General features: G+C 44.6%; 1 long non-coding RNA gene across 1 annotated transcript; it reads left to right on the top strand.

Moving 5' to 3' along the window:
- The first annotated feature begins 6,646 nt into the window (after positions 1-6,646).
- Positions 6,647-16,609, top strand: LOC120398661. Its single transcript, XR_005594616.1, has 3 exons — positions 6,647-7,177; positions 13,412-14,403; positions 16,566-16,609. It is a non-coding gene; the product is annotated as an uncharacterized LOC120398661 (long non-coding RNA).
- The last annotated feature ends 390 nt before the right edge of the window (positions 16,610-16,999 follow it).

Here is a 16,999-nt window from a genome sequence, read left to right as displayed (position 1 = left end):
TTAACCAATTCTAGCTCTCATCTCTACCTTTTTCCTTTTATGAATAAACCTTTGGATTTTAGATTCTAAAGGATTGGCAACAGCGTGATTTGTGGGTAAGATCTGATGTGTATATTAACCTGGATCTGGGGCTTGATTCTTTGGGATCGAGAGAACCTTTTTCTTTTACTGGGGTGTTGGTTTTCATAACCATTCATCCCCAGGACGAGTGGGACTGGTGGTAATACTGGGAAACTGGAGTGTCTAAGGAAATCGCTTGTGTGACTTGTGGTTAGCCAGTGGGGTGAGACTGAAGTCCTCTTTGTTTGGCTGGTTTGGTTTGCCTTAGAGGTGGAAAAACCCCAGCCTTGGGCTCTAACTGCCCTGTTTAAGCAATTGGTCCTGAATTGGCACTCTCAGTTGGATCCCGCCAGAACCGCAGCGTCACAACCACAATTTAACTGTTCATTCTAAAGCCCTGATTCACCAAAGCACTTAAGCATGTGATTAGCAAGACTTAAACGTGCACTTACGTGCTTTGCTGAACCAGGGCCTAAGTTGTAAGGTGAAGAGAGTCCAAGAGAGCTATCCCACCGCAGTCCTTCCCTTCAGGCCTCTAACAGTTGCAGGAAGGGAGTTCTCCTGCAGAAAACACTTCTACACTTTATTTTTTAATATTTGTAAATAGGCATCAGCAATTCCCAACATATGGTATTATTCAGCCATTATGGTGACTTTAATCAAATACGGTATTTTATCTTGTTTAACCAGCCACAGTAAGCCTGCACTTTTTAAAAAAATGTGAATAGTGAGTTGACTGGCAACATGTTATAACTATAGTACCCAATAAACAGTGCACAGTTGTTTTATTCCTTTCAGTTGCAGGGAGCATGGTGCAGTGGGGAATTGCTCTTTAACTACTAAGCATGATTATTCTTATGCAACAAAATTCCTACCTCGCACACTGAACATGTGTCCCACCATGTCATGTTTCAACCCTAGAGAATTTTTATAGCCATGATATAAATTCTTGGAAATGGAATTTGTAATCAAAATGCTGAAACACAAGAACAGCCCAAGGTGGTAAGCAAAGAATGTTTCCAAATGGTATTCCTTTATACATCCTGTGTTCTCACTCGCCATTCATCTCTTAGCCAAGCCACTTTAACACACTATGGGGTATAATGGGATAATAAAAACTTGCTGATGGTGCTGGTGCCAGCATATAAACCAGATGTAAAGTGTTTTATTTATTTATCCCCTTCCAATACAAGTCGTCTTAAAGCAGGTCTGGTAATTTACCAGCAGCAGGTACAATTTTATTGCCCATAATTAGATTTGGTTCACTGGTATTTCATTACCAGCAGCATACAGTACTGCAGTACAAAAGACAATTCAGAAAGGGTGCGTTAGCATCTCAAATGACATCCAGATGAGCTCTGACCTCTGTAATCTCCTATGAAGTGAAGGCTCATTACACATGCTCTATAGCAGCAAAACATCCCTCTCTTCATTTTTTGTGTGTGTGAGAGACTCCATTGTGTTCTTATGAACAGTTCCACAGAATGCGCTGGCTTATCTGGATGGCTAATGCTTTTCTGATATTTGTATCACAGACACATTGCTACTGTACACTTCACTACAGCCGAAGCTGTAAAACCAAAGTTTATGAAGTTACTTCAATTTCATTAATATGGTGATTGGAATGTTGCACCTGGATAATTATGTTCTTCAAAAATCTTTTAAAACTCTCACACCTTTTTGTTTGTTTTTTGAGAGCTGTAATGAGTAGGTTTGTAAACTCCTAAGGAAGCTCTCAAAAATGTAAAAGTACTTTCAGCCAAGACTGCCTAGAGCTTATTTTTAACTATCCTATGTTAATTAAGCTTCATAACATCATTATGAGTTAGGTAAGTAAAATGGGCAACAAAGGTTAATGCCCACGTTTTCAAAAGTGGCCTCTGACTTTTGGTGCCTCTGTTTTTGGATGCCCAGCTTGAGATACCAAACACCAAAGCACAAAACATTTGAGAGGCCATTTTTGAACATTTCCACCTAAGTAACTTGCCTAAGACCACATGGAAAGGAAGTGACAGACCTGGGAATAAAACCCAAGAGTCATGCTCTGAGCAGTAGACAATACTTCTCCCCTCCCAGTAGTGAAAGTCACAGTGCTCTTAGCTAAAATACACCTGCCACATTGTTCCACAGCCTACATGAGAACAAGGGCCAATTATTACATTGCAGCCATGTAATTTGAAAGCTGTTTGGTTCATGCTCAAGCTGTTTGTGTGGCATCTTGAAAGCAAACTCCTTTTGCTTAGTTCTGAACACACACAAACATCATTAAATAATCAGCTTCCCTATCTGTCTATTCTTTTATTTAATCCTCTTTGATTTTAAGCTCTTGGGGCAGGGACCATGCCTACCTCTGTATCTGTTCAGCACTTCATACATTAGATCCTGACCAAGGTTTCAAGGCACTACTGTACAAATAGATACTGAACAATAATTTGGGGGGTAACCCCCCATCCTGTCTCAAGAGCACTAGCTGGCCTAGAGCCCACAGACCTTCCCAGGGAGTGGCTGCTTAAGAAGGCCCCCATGACCTTAATAATTAGAGAGATACTTATCTCCTAGACCTGAAAGGTCCCTGAGTCCAGCCCCCCACCTTCACTAGCAGGACCAAGTACTGATTTTTTTTGCCTTAGATCCCTAAGCGGCCCCCTCAAGGATTGAGTTCACAACCCTGGGTTTAGCAGGCCAATGCTCAAACCACTGAGCTATCCCTCCCCCACTTTTTGGAGAGACTCAGTAGCAGTGGTGACTGGCCGGAGCAACCTCCTCTACAGCCTCAGGAGCCCCAAACATGGTCATGCCTAGGGGCAGTGTGATGCCGAAATCCAGCCTGGAGATTACGAAGGTGGATCGCCATGACTAAGTCCTTATCTAACAGCACGGGGCAGAGCAGGAGTTATGGACATGTTGCACCTCCAGGTATCTTATGCCATGGCAGCATGAACAGGCAGAAGCCAGGACTGAATCAAACTTATATCAGACAAATCACACTGGTACCTCTTTATTCCACAGATCTGTTTTGTTTCTTTAGAGAAAACACAGTTTTCCTGCTGTTGGTGCTTCAGGGCTAGTGTAAGTGTTTGTATTGTGCCTAGCACCAGGGTATCCAATGTGAACTGGAGTTCATCATAAAACAGTAATTGTCAGAAAGCTCCAATTGCAGATTCCTCCTGGTGGTGAATCATAGAATATCAGGGTTGGAAGGGACCTCAGGAGGTCATCTAGTCTAACCTCCTGCTCAAAGCAGGACCAATCCCCAACTAAATCATCCCAGCCAGGGCCAAGAGGCAGAAAGAGCAGATCTTGCTTTTCAGAATCTGGGTTGACTTTGCAGAGTTAGCAGTAAGAATAAAACCTGTATATTAAGCAAACATGATATGGATGTCATTGGGAAAAACTATACTACACAATGCCATTTTTCTGACTCTCCAACTGCACTTCAAAGAGGAAAGAATGTTCTCTCAGGTCTGCTCAAAAAATCTGGGTGCTGAAATTCCTCCAGTCAGAGTTGAGGTCCCTGTATGGGAGATATCGAACTGCCAAGTTTAGATATTCTGCTGCTTGTGTGAAATCAACATCTGATCAAAGACCAACCATGTGAAATGTGTTTGTTTTTTAAATAAACCTTTGTGTTTCTTGTTGCTGGTCCAACTTCACTGCAGCTTGTTTTCAAAGCAAACCTTCTTGTTTTCCTCCCACCAGCGAGCTGCAATAAAGCCAGCCATTGTTACTGTAGGGCATAACTTTTTTTTTATCTAACCACTTACAACAAATAGTTTTCATCAGGTAGAAAGTCATTGTGTACATGCATAACCCAGGCACATCCGGAACACAAAATAACCACTTAATGACTGTTAATTAAATGAAGTGAGACAGAACGCTAAAGGAGTGGTGCAGGGATTAGTTTTCAGAGGAAGTTTCTCTGCTGACTAATAGTGACTGCAAATGAGATGGGATATTACAATAAAATTCTACTGCTGACAAAAATATTAACAGTAAATGACGACAGAGCTTTCATCTGGGCCTAGAAGAACATCTGGAGAGCATTAATATTGTAAAATTTCCCTTTAAGTACTGATTGCCAAAGTTAAAACCAGCCACCCAGAAACTATGGCACTCAGAGTAACTCAATATTTTTTTTCATTAAAAATTACTTAAAGAGATTTACATCTTCCCTTGGTTGACATTGCATTGTTCCCTTTGCAGTCTTTGAGCTCTGAAAATAGGTGCATTATGAGAGGGCCTGAACAAAAAATAATAATAATAATCATGTACATACATTAGTCCTGGAGAGCAATCCTAGTTCCAGGAATTCCCCTTAATCTTAGCTTTCTGTATTTATTTCACTGTGTTTTTTTCATATATCTGTAGTTTATTAGCACCGTATGTGATGTTGATGTATTATATGGCTAGAGACGCAAGACAAGCACCAGGTATCAATAGGGATAAACAGAAGGAAACTGGGACACAAGAACCTTGAGAAGATATTCAAAGAAAACCGAAAAGTGCCTTTTAAAAATAAGGCTCTATCACTTCTATTTCATGTTTGCTCCACAAATTTCAAGCTCAGTGCTTTTTTGGGAGAATGGAACTAATACTTTGCTCATGTGTTAGCCCTCCACATGGTCCAATTCCTAAAGCTTCCCCAAGTGGTCTGAGCTGGCTCGTTATGTGGTGCTGGCTAATCTTCCTTGTGTCCCGATGCTAAATTGCATTAATAGAAGTTGACAGCACACTATTTTTGGTGTTATTTTGCCATTTCAGACCTTGCTGTAGTTGCCCCAGAACTATTCTGCAATCACTGATGGGAGAGAGGTAATCAACAGAACCATGATTAAGTGGGTGGTGTCCACAAAGTAATCTGTCAGGACATGGCCCACACCCTGAAAACATCTGAGAACCTGTGATTCACATTCAAAATCGCTACTAACATCTGCATTGTTTAATCCTGCAGCCAAGTCTCGCTCACCTTAGTAATGCAAGGGGCCCAGTTGAATTCAATGAGGAGGGATAGCTCAGTGGTTTGAGCATTAACCTGCTAAACCCAGGGTTGTGAGTTCAATCCTTGAGGGGGTCATTTATGGATCTGGGGCACAATCAATACTTGGTCCTGCTAGTGAAGGTAGGGGAGTGGACTCAATGACCTTCAAGGTCCCTTCCAATTCTATGAGATAGGGGTCTCTCTCTCTATATATAATTATCATTATACTCCTATAAGGCAAGGCGGCTTTGACCTGTGGTATACAAAGCTGATCTTCAAAATATTCAGGGTTTCCTTAATGATTTGGCTGCCCATTTGTAATTTTCAAATTAGAGCTAGATTTTTCCAGAGAGCTCAAGGCAAACCAACTAGGAGGTCCACTAAGATCCTTTATGGCCAGATTTCCCAGAGTTCAGCACTCAACATTCTGAGCTCTGTCTCTCAAAACTGGCCACTTTTTTGTCTCTCTAAATGGGAGCCTGAGCTCTTTGGAAAATCTGGCCTTTAGTGTTTGGACAGATAAATCTGCCGTAAATGCCAGAGCTAACTCTTCTGCATCAGGAAAACCTTACTATAGTAAGTCCTCACCCTCCAGCACATCCTAGAAAAAAATAACTGTCCATAGAAATGCCTGCTCTGCACGCGAGGAGTTGGACATTTCCCCTAGATATACCGCTTTGCACACCAGTCGCCAGCTCTGCCTCTGCTGCTTCTTAGCCCCCTATGTGGGCCGGGTAGTAAGTGGGAGGCATGTGTGTGGAGGTTTTCTCTTCAGGAGAGACAAAGTAGGTGTGCCGGAGTAGGCTGTTAACATCCTGAAATGTTCCTTCCTATCAGTAAGTCATTACTGCTAAAGGCAATAAAGGAAACCTGCCAAATATAACAGCTAAAACCAACACCCTTGAAAACCATAATATTTAGAGGAAAAAAATCTGTGCTGTGGGACCAGCTAACCCAAGCTGCCAAGTCTTCAGCTACAAGGGACCCTGGGTCACTGGGAGGTCCTCCTACAAGGAGAGGGCTGGTTTATGTTTGAAGCTCCAAGAAGTTCTCAGTCTCTGTGTGCCAGCAGTTCTGGCACTCCTGAGGAGGCCTCAGACGAGAGACCCTTTGCAGCTGGGCTCCCATATGCACCTTCTCCATACAAATCATTCATCCTCCGAAAATAAAATGTGACTTTTATGTGAACTTGCATCCTCTAGCCACACTATCTGCCTCTAATATTGTGTCTGCCACCCTTCTATGGGGAACTGCTGCCCTAGACTGCTGGGAAACTACTGTCTACAGAGAAATCTGAGGTTTTTGGCCAAGTATTTCCAATGTGACTTGTGATTTTGGGTGCCCAGCTTGCAATTCTTTTGAAAGGCTCTGGAATTCAGATAGCTCTGAGCACCTGACTGCTAAAATCAGGGCCATTTCTGAGGCCCCAACTAGGACCCAAAAACTGAGGCATCCCAATATCACTAGTCATTTTTGAAGATCTTGGTGTGATGGGGTGTCCACCTTACATGGGACTGACAGGGGTTAAGGGGGCCAGGGAGGCCTATTAACTCAAGAGGCTGCACCTGAAGAGGTCAGGGAGCAAGGAACTAATTGAAAGCAGGCTCAGCTGGGCAGGAACAGCCAGGGCCTATGCTGCTGGGAAAGGACAGTCACCCTCTGGAAAGAGGGAGAAGTGTTTGGAGGCTGCAGGGGTGAGCAGGCATGAGGGTGGAAGGTTTGGCGTTGGTATGCCCAGAGAAAGGAGGGGAACCAGAAATGTAGGAAACAGTCCAGGGAAGGAGCAGTGAGGGCAGAGAAAGGAAAGACCAGAACTGCTTGGTTGAGGGACCCTGGACTGGAACCTGGAGTAAAGGGCGGGCCCGGGTTCCTCCACCAGCCACTGCGGGCATGGCATTGAGTGGAAGGGTAGTGAATGGGGAGACTGCTAGTGTGGAGAGAGACTTTGGTACCCCGGAAAAGGGAATGATGAGTGACCTAGGTGGAGGACTGAGTCACGAAGGAGATGTTGCAGACCCTGGAGCGAGAGAGGAGCTGCAGACCAGAGAGAGGTGGTATGACGGAGTGCAAACTGCAGAAAGGGGAGTCAACCTCAAGCGCTAATCCCCAGAGTGACCAGGAGGAGGTGCCAGCGCAGCGGTGAGTGGCACGCCCCGTGACACTTGGCTATATGTTTCAGCTGAGTTCTGCCATGTTTGCCATCCCTTTGTCTGCAGTGTGCTTGCTATATATAATATATCCTCCTAAGACACATGGCTGCTCCTCCTGCTGGTACTGGTGTGGCATTCCCATGACTAGATGTTCAGGCCCTCTTGAACAAGAGTTAGCTCAATACCTTTTGACAGCTCACTTGATTCATATAGGACTCTATAAAAACCTTTTCTAGAGTCTACAGGTAGCTCTTAAGAGTTCCAATTAAAGTCTCAGTAACCTAAGTCCTCTCCAAGTAAGTCCAGATATTATCACTGGGTTCCTCAGAGCCACTGCAAAAGCCATCTTTTCTGCCCTACCTATGTCCTGGCAATCTTTATTCTACACTCCCTCTCATTTCCCTTATATTCCCATGTTCATTTTTATTTTCCTGCCAGACTTGCAATCCAGCTAGTTGTTAGACTATTTCCTCATATGGCCATACTTAAAAAGCGACGAGCTTGTATTTCTTGGTGCTGGTTTGTGGCATGTGAGGCTGCATGAAGGAAAACAAATGTTTCAGATGTTTGTGAAGATGCTGTCATGAGACAAAGCAGGGCACTTGGACTCAACATTAATATGTTTACTTGTGCTTGGACATACAGGAATCTGTTCAATCTCTCTGTAATGAATCTCTCTGTAATGAAGTTTCCACCCCACTCTTGCTTTCTGCATTGGTCTCTTGGGTTATGCTGCTCTTTGGATGCACAGGATTGTAGCTGTAAAGGGGATTTCTTCTTAAAACTACAGTTGCATCTCCTTCGTGTAACTATTCAATCTATACAACTTGGCACCTAGCTAACAGAACTGGCATGTGGCGCAAACCCCTCCCCCCCCCCTCTGGACCCTCACAGGACCCTGCCCAGAGCAGAGCCAGGGATATTGTGCTGTGTGGGAGCAGAGAAGGGTTTGGGAATCCCGTTCAGGGGGTTTGTACCCTATGCGTGCCACAGAGTGAAGGTCTGAGGGAGGGGGTCACCTCACAAGAGTTTGGAGGATTAGCAGATGTGTATCTAGTATGACGGGTTTGGTCACAGAGACTCCCCTCGAGACTGTCACTCTGCCCTGGTCTACACTAGGCGTTTAAATCGGTTTTAGGAGCTTAAAACCGATTTAACGCCAAAACCGTCCACACTAGGAGGCACCTTATATCAGTGCACCACTGACCGCTCTGGACCGCAATCTGAACCGGATGCAGTGGTCAGGTAAACAGGAAAAGCCCCGCAACTTTTGAATATTTCCTGTTTGCCCAGCCATGGACCATGCGGATGTGATCGCTGTAAGGGCAGGCAAATCCGTTCTATCAGAAGATGAAATTCAGAATCCTTTTTAAAAAATCTCCAGACAGACGCATAGCAGGACTCAGCGCATGCAGCGTGAGTAGTGTAACGAAAGCCAAAGAATCAAATGGACGCTCATGGACTGGAGGACTGAAGCTATCCCACAGTTCCTGCAGCCTCTGAAAATTATTTGCATTCTTGGCTGAGCTCCAAATGCTTCTAGGGTCAAACACAGTGATCTTTACTGAATGCTGCAGAGAGACGCGATAGTGCAGCAGTCGAAATCCATCCTCATCATCAGCATCAGCTGATGGGACAAAAGGACTTTTTCTGGTGGATGGATGGTGCAATATGGCTGGTAACCATCCTCATTATAGCAACAGGGGCTGAGCTCCATCAGCCCCCACCCTCATGTGTAAAAAAAAAGATTCAGTGCCCCCTGACTAGCGTGGGATGCTCACACTGCTTAATGTCCTGTCTGGACTATCATAGCAGCTGGAGGCTGCCTTCCACTCATTTCTCACTAACAAGTCAGTGTGTCTTATTCCTGCATTCTTTATTAATTCATCACACAAGTGGGGGGACAATGCTGAATCAACAGGTGATAATTTCTGCAGGCTCTGACACAGAGCAGCTGTGCTCTCTGGTTCTATGATACGGTGGTTCTCTAGCACACTTGCCTATATTAGGCAGCACTGATTCTATTTTTAGATACCAAAATCTCCAGACAGACGCCATAGCAGGGACTCAGCGCACTGCAGCGCGACAAGCGTAAAAGCCAGCCAAGAATCAAATGGCACAGTTCCTGCAGCCTCCTAAAATTATTTGCATTCTTGGCTGAGCTCCAAATGCTTCTAGGGTCAAACACAGTGTTACATGTCACCCTATCTTTACTGAATGCTGCAGATAGCGCGATAGTGCAGCAGTCAACACACCACATCCCTTCTTCCCCCGTCATGGGCGGCTGAAATGGAAAAAAGGGAAATCCATCCTCATCATCAGCATAAGCTGATCGTGCAAAATGATGGAAATCCATCCTCATGATCAGCTTCAGCTGATGGGACATCAGCCTATTAGCCCTAATTTTTCTGGTGGATGGATGGTGCAATATGGTAACCATCCTCATCATAGCAACAGGGGCTGAGCTCCATCAGCCCCACCCTTCATGTGTAAAAGAAAGATTCAGTTGCCCTGGACTAGCAGTGGGATGCTGGGCTTCTCTCCTACACACTGCTTAATGTCCTGTCTGGACTATCATAGCAGCTGGAGGCTGCCTTCACTCATTTCTCACTAACAAGTCAGTGTGTCTTATTCCTGCATTCTTTATTAATTCATCACACAAGTGCCAAGAAAGGCTGGGGAAGAACGGAATCAACAGGTGGGGTTGTTACAGGAGCACCCCTGTGAATAGCATACAGATATAATTGGCTCTGACACAGAGCAGGTGGTTCTCTAGCACACTTGCCTATATTAGGCAGCACAGATTCTATTTTTAGATACCAAAGGAGGATTGATGACTCAGTCATTATGGTACAAAACGATGGAAGGTGCAATATGGCTTTTGCACCCTGGCTGATTGACCAGGGCACTAGCAGCAAATGGTACAAAAGGACTGGTAGCCATGATCATCCTCAGTTCCAATTTATGGAAGGGTTTGGATGGTGCAATATGGCTAGTAACCATCTCTGCTGTCATGCAAAAGCAAAAGCATGCTTCTGTGTAGCGCTGCTGAATCGCTCTGCGGGCATCTAGTACACACACATCGTGAGAGTCCAGAACCACCAGCGACAATGATTTTTGCCCCATCAGGCACTGGGATCTCAAACTATGGGATAGCTAGGAATAGCTACCACAGTGCAACGCTCAGAAAAAATCGGCGCTAGCCTCGGACCATGGGCGCACACCACATTTAATGTGTTTTTTATAAAATCTGTTTTACAAAACCGGTTTATGCAAATTCGGAATAGTCCCGTAGTGTAGACGTACCCTCTATGAGCTGAGATACCACTGAGAAAACCCTTTTGTCAGAACAGGTGCCCTCCACTCCTGTCTGGCTGAGTTAGACACTCCAGCACAGACCCAGAGGTTGGGCCACGCCTCTCTGCAGTTCAGTGAAACTGAGATTCACTCAGCCCAGGGGCTTCTCAGTTAACAGGGTTTTTCCCAGTGCCCAGTGTTCAGCCTTTCTGGGAGCCTGAACCCCAAACAAATCTGTTTTACTCTCAGTTTATGCATTTGCCCTGTATAAGCTTTATAATCTGTCCTCTATAACACTGATAGAGAAATGCACAGCTGTTTGCTCCCCCTGGTGTTAATCACTTACTCTGGATTTATTAATAAACAAAAGTGATGTTATTAAGTATAAAAGTAGGATTTAAGTGGTTTCAAGTAATAACAGACAGAACAAAGTAAGTCACAAAGCAAAATAAAACAAAACACATAAGTCTAATACATTAAGAAACTGATTACAGGTAATATCTCACCCTCTGAGATGTTCTGATAAGTTTCTTTCACAGACTAAACTCCATCCTAGTCTAGGCCCAATCCTTTCCCCTGGTACAGTCCTTGTTAGTTTCAGCAGACATCTCAGGTGTTAAGCAGAGGTTTTCTCAAGACTGGCATCCCCTTTTATCCTGCTCCACCCCCTTTTATAGATATGGCACAAGGCAGGAATCTTTTCTCTCTGGGTCCCCACCCCTCCTTCTAAATGGAAAAATACCAGATTTAAGATGGATTTCATTATCAGGTGACATGGTCACATGTCACTGTAAGACCCCTAGTCTCCATTCCCCATGGGCTGGCCCACATGTACACAGGAAGGCTTTCAAGTAAGTAAGGCCATTTACAATTGATTTTTTTTTTCTGGAGCACTTTTAATGGCCTCCACTTAATGTGTTTACATTAGTGATACAAGTTTATATCTTATTCTCCTAACTCCAGATATAGAAATAATACATGCAAACAAATAGGATGAACACACTTAGTAGATTACTAGCTTTCTAATGACACCATAAAAGGGGTACTTAGTGTAAAGCATATTCCAGTTATGTCATATTCATAAGCATATTTCTATAAAGCATATGGAGTGCAACATCAGATCTAGTAAATCTGAGGCTACCTAAATCCCATGCAGGGGCTAATGTCTAGCAAGGAAGGAGACAGGTACTGCAGATGCCACTACAGCCTTTAGGGATGTAACAGCTGCCATAATGTTGTGCTTGACCAAGCAGGAAGGAGTTGTACTATGGTTATGAGGTGCCCCAAGAGTTTTAGGTACAAAGACTTGGTGAAAAGGTTAGGCTTTCTCCCCCCCCAGGGATAAAAATCACCCATTGTGGAGGCCAAGGCAAGACCTGCTTAACCCATGCAGATTTAAATTGGAGCTGGGCAAAAAGTTTTGGCTGGAACTTTTATTCAGCAAAAAATGGAGCTTCAGCCACACTGAAATGTCTTGTGAATTTATGTTTTTTTGCCAGATTTGTTCATCGGGGGGTGGGGGGGGAAATCTGAAAGTCAAAACATTTCATTTAGATGTCTTCTGAATGAAAGGTCTCTATATTTTTCAGTTTGAAACCCCTTTTTATTTCCAAATGTCCTTCATTTTATTTTTAAAATTCAAAACCATTAAAATCACTCAAATTCACAAAACATTTCACTTGAAAGCTTTTATTTGACCTGAAGAGGACTTTTGTTGACAACTTGGTTTGTCAAAAATTTCAGAAACAAAATTGTTTTTGACTCAACCACAAACCATTTTTTTCTGACTTTTTGGAATTGCCAGCTAACTGAAAAATCCATTATTCTCACAGCTCTAACTGAAATGGTGCATAGACCGTGTGTTAGCTCCGCATGAATACAAATATTCGCCCCTTATGACAAAAGAGATGCATTCCCCATTTGCTCAGTTCAGAATGGATCTGCATACATTAAAGGCCTTTCTTTACAAAAAATACTATTTGTATATATGAGAGGAGCCCCGCATAAGCATCGTGTCACAGTGTGCAGTACTGAACTTCCTAGAGACAATATTTCTTACGGCAATTGCCAAGTAGGCTCTTTTTTCCTTTATCTGGGTTTTTATTAACACATTGCTAGATCTTTCTGTCTGAGTGCACCTGCTGCACGATGAATGACATGCCACCCCTGGGAAATTACAGGGATAGTGCAGGCTGAGGAATAAGGGGAAATGAATTAGGCAGTGTAAGTGTAGATGCTTCACATTGCTTGCTACTTATCCAGACCTGTTTGAATGCATAAATTGGAACCTGTTCCTGAAAACAAGGGATATTTGTTATAGTTACAGAAGTCAGCACTGAAGTTATATTAAGCTACAGGGCATAACAGTAACACAATATTTCATTTAAAGCCCCTCAGCAAACTTAAACCAACCAGATGGTCCCAGCTGGGCTGGGAACTCTTTTCTAAAGCTGGCTGTGAACACCTTTTGAAAATCAAAGAACTAAAAATTACAGATCCCCGTTTCTTTAACAATATTGGGGCAATGCTTATTTAAAATCCCCAAATGTAAGGCCTCCTTTCTGCGCATACAAAAGCTACATTTGCACAACCAAATATTTCTGTACACACAAGATAATCACTGAATATTTAGGCCTCTGGAATAAATTTTCAAAGGTCAGCATAATGTGTGCACTTCCAGATATGAACATTTGTTTGCACAAACTGGATAATTGTCTACCTACCAGCTACCCAGTTTCATAGGCAGTTACCTGCTTTGTACTTGCAAATGCAGATTTTTGTGTCTAGATTTGTATAGGATCAGCTGTTGTGCTCACCTTTAAAAATTTAGCTTTTTTTAAAAAAAGGCAAATCTATTAGATTCCAAAGTTCTAGGGACCAGCACAATTAGTATTTATTGCCTTTCATTTTTTTTCTTCCTCTTCAGCCACTCAGATAATTTCCCCCTTGAAATATGACAGACAAAGGAGAATAACTTGGAGAAGAATCACTCTTTACACATGGGGAAGTGCGGCCTGGAGAGGTGAAGTGACCTGCCCAAGGTCTCTCAAAGTCTGTGGCAGATCTGGGAAATGAACCCAGATCTCTGGAGTCCCATTCCAGTGCACTAACCACAAGTTTATTGAAAATATTGGATACTTCAAGGTTTGTGCCATGTTGAGCACAAATACTGGTTCTTGGTAAGGGGAACCTAATAAAAAAAGGCTCCTTTTTCCCTCCCATCCCCTTTATCGCACCTGCCCAGAGGACAAACACCACCTGATCCTTGATGACTCAATATCCACACCTGGATGGTAGCATTTATCTGTTTGATATCTTGATTAAGCTTTACTGACTTAGCATTCTTGCCTTGACTTCACACTGGTGTAAATGAGATCAGAATCTGGACTACTGTGTACCCGGCATGTGCATACAGTATATACACTTTTTCTAATTTTTGAACATTTACTATTAACATTACACACAAGAACTTTGGTTAAATATTCATTCAGTCATTTTGATTTTGATTGTTAATCAGCACATCTAACTTTAGGTGCTCAGATAGCTCAGTGCTGGGCCTCAGGACAAAACCCTAAGATGCATCTGCTGTGTGAGAAGATTTGAAAGCAGGGATTTGTCATCTCTTTGGATAAATGCAGTAATAGTGTGCAAGTTTACTGGAGATGCAATTCTATTTATCAGGACAGGTAGATGTTTTTCAGAATGGTGGGAGAGGACTGCAGCTGTGAGACTCTTGTTTAAATCAGTTGGACAATAAACTCATGCAGCTTTGAAGTGTAGCACTGAATTGAATACAAGACACTTGACTGTGTTTGCCAAATGGTGGCCAGACACACCCATGACAGCTTGCTAGCAGGGTGCTCCCATCTTGTGTGTGATCTGCATGCTACCAAAGGGGAGTTAAACAAGACTCTTAAGGTATGGCTACACTAGAATGTTTATCTTGAGTTAATTAGTTACCCAATTAACTGAAGGTAGTTAACATATTCATAAAGGCTAGTCTGGACACTTCCCAGATGTCTGTTCTAGGGTATTTGTGGTTTACAGCTCAGGGTAACTGCCTGTAGGATTAGTTGTAGGGTAAACCACAAGTATTTGTATCATGGGCCAAATATTTGGGGAGTGTCCAGACTTAGCCTTTACAAACACAGTCATTATTAATCATGTTTATTATGGTAGTACTTAGGAACCAGTCAAGATCAGGGTCCCATTGTGCCAGGCACTGAATTAAGACAGAGCAGCAGACAGTCCCTGCCTCAAAAGATTAACAATCACTGGATATGTCTACCCTGCAATTAAACACTGGTAGCTGACCTGTGTCAGCTGACTCAGGCTCAAGGGGCTCTGGCTAAGGAGCTGTTTAATTGCTGTGTAGATGTTCATGCTTTGACTGTAGCCCGAGCTCTAGGACCCTCACAGCGGCCTAGAGCCTGGGCTCCAGCCCGAGCCCGAATGCCTCCTCCACAATTAAACAGCCCCCCAAGCCCGAGTCAGCTAGCATGGGCCAGCCATGGGTTTTTAACTGCAATTGTAAGTGGGGGAATGGTCCCGCTATTGTGGGGAAATTTCCTGGCTTATACACTCCCCGGTGAAATGGACTAGCAAAAGGATTCGAGTCCTCACTCCCACTTCCTTTACTCAGAGGCCTGCCTGACCGCAAGGGCTCCCCTTCCACTCCCCTGTGTGACAGAGTCCTCGTAACTCCAACAAGGCTGGGACTCCTGGGGGGCTCAACCCCCAACCTTGTCGTGGTCACTTAGGGCAGGGGCTAGGGTGTCCCCACTCTGGGGTGCTCTCTCTGCACTGGATGCTTCCTTGACCTGCTGATCATTGCATACAGTTCAAAGCAAATACAATTTATTAAACAGCAACCAATTTAAAAAAAAAAGGAAAAAATGGAAAAGGTGAAAGGAAAACATGTCACACAGGGACATCACAACCAGCATCTCTGGAACATAAGGGAGGTTCAGTCTCTTCCTCACATGTCCCAGGCCTCCTTCCCAGACTCTGGCTGTGCTGCAGGGATGCAGCGGGTCAGACACTTGCTCTGGCGGTGGCCACATGCCCTCAGGCTCTAGGTGGCAGGACCCTTCTCCCCAGCACTGCCCCTGCCCCGTCAGGGTTACGATCCCTCTCCAAGTCTGGCCTGCAGAGCCTCTTGGCTGGGGGCGTCTCCCTGCACTGGGCCCACTGCCCAGGGTCCCCCTCACTCTCCCTAGCTGCTCACTGCACCCGGCTCTGCCTCAGCTCCAGCTCCACTCTGCTTCCAGCTCCCTGAGCTGCTTCTCTGGCCCCTGTGGCTCTGGTTGCTACAGCTCTTCTCCCAGAACAGGTCTGCTCTGTGATTCTGCTCCCAGCACTGACCTGCTTCCTGGGCTGCTTTTCTGTGCCCTCTGGCTGGCACGACTCTGCTCCCCAGCTCCGCTTGGGCCCCTGCTTTCTCCTTAGCTCAGCCCCACTCTGTCTGACCCAGGCAATTCCAGCTCGCACACAGGACGGGACCCTCCTGACTCCCTCATTAGCCTGCCTGCCCTGTCAATCAGGTGACCTGGAGCATTGGCCTCTCCCCATTGTTCCTGGGGACTGTCAGTCTCAGGGTCCAGATTTCCCATTGACCCGTCCCCTTTCTTTTGGTACTGGGAGCTAGGAAACCAAAACTCCCCCACTGAGCTTTAGTAAGGGGACAACAGTCTCCTTACACAGTGTAGACATACCCTAAATAGCCAAGCCAAATCAGGGTAGAGAAATGTGATATAACATACAAACAAAGTGAACAATATGCGGGTGGCAAATGTTATGCTAGCACCCTGATTTTGGGGACAGGGTTAGCTAAGGACAAAAGAAGAGAGAGGGGATGCCGAAGGAAAAGGGGAGAGGGGAGGAAACGGAGGAGGTACAAGGGGCAGAGGTGGAGTGAGGCTGAGGTGAAGACAGGGCCAGCTTCAGGTACCAACGAAGGAAGCAGGTGCCTGGGGCAGCCAACAGAAAGGGGCAGTACTCTGTTCGTTATTGGGGCAGCACGTCCGAGTCTTCGGCGGCAGCTCAATCGGTTTTGTTTTGTTTTTTTATTCGCTGCTTAGGGCGGCAAAAAAGCTGGAGCCAGCCCTGGGTGAAGAGACAGGGGAACAGGTAGGTTGGAACAAACAGCCAGTCAGCAGAAGGGATTGCATATCAAGAGTGAAAACTGTAGAAAATTCTTTGACATCATCTATAGCTGTGAATCCCTCCTTCAACTTCTTCTGCAGCTACTCTGGCTGGCTTCAGTCTCTGGCTGGCCCTGCCCTGCCATTCTTTCCACAGTCCCACATGGCTGGGCAGGGGATTGCCATGGGGTCCACATGCCCCTGGAGCTCCAGGTCAAGAATGGGATATGTGGGTCCAGCTGTACTTCATTTTAAACCCTCCCCCTCTGTTCAGCACTCTTTGGGTGAGCTTGATCTCCATCACCTTGTTTTCATTGGCAATCATTTAACTCAAGGCTTGTCTACACAAGAGTTGCTACCTTAGGTGAATG

This window comes from Mauremys reevesii, linkage group 2, assembly GCF_016161935.1.
Source record: "Mauremys reevesii isolate NIE-2019 linkage group 2, ASM1616193v1, whole genome shotgun sequence".
NCBI lineage: Eukaryota > Metazoa > Chordata > Testudines > Geoemydidae > Mauremys > Mauremys reevesii.
The sequence above is the reverse complement of the archived record's forward strand: the minus strand, read 5'-3'. Positions and strand labels throughout refer to the sequence as shown.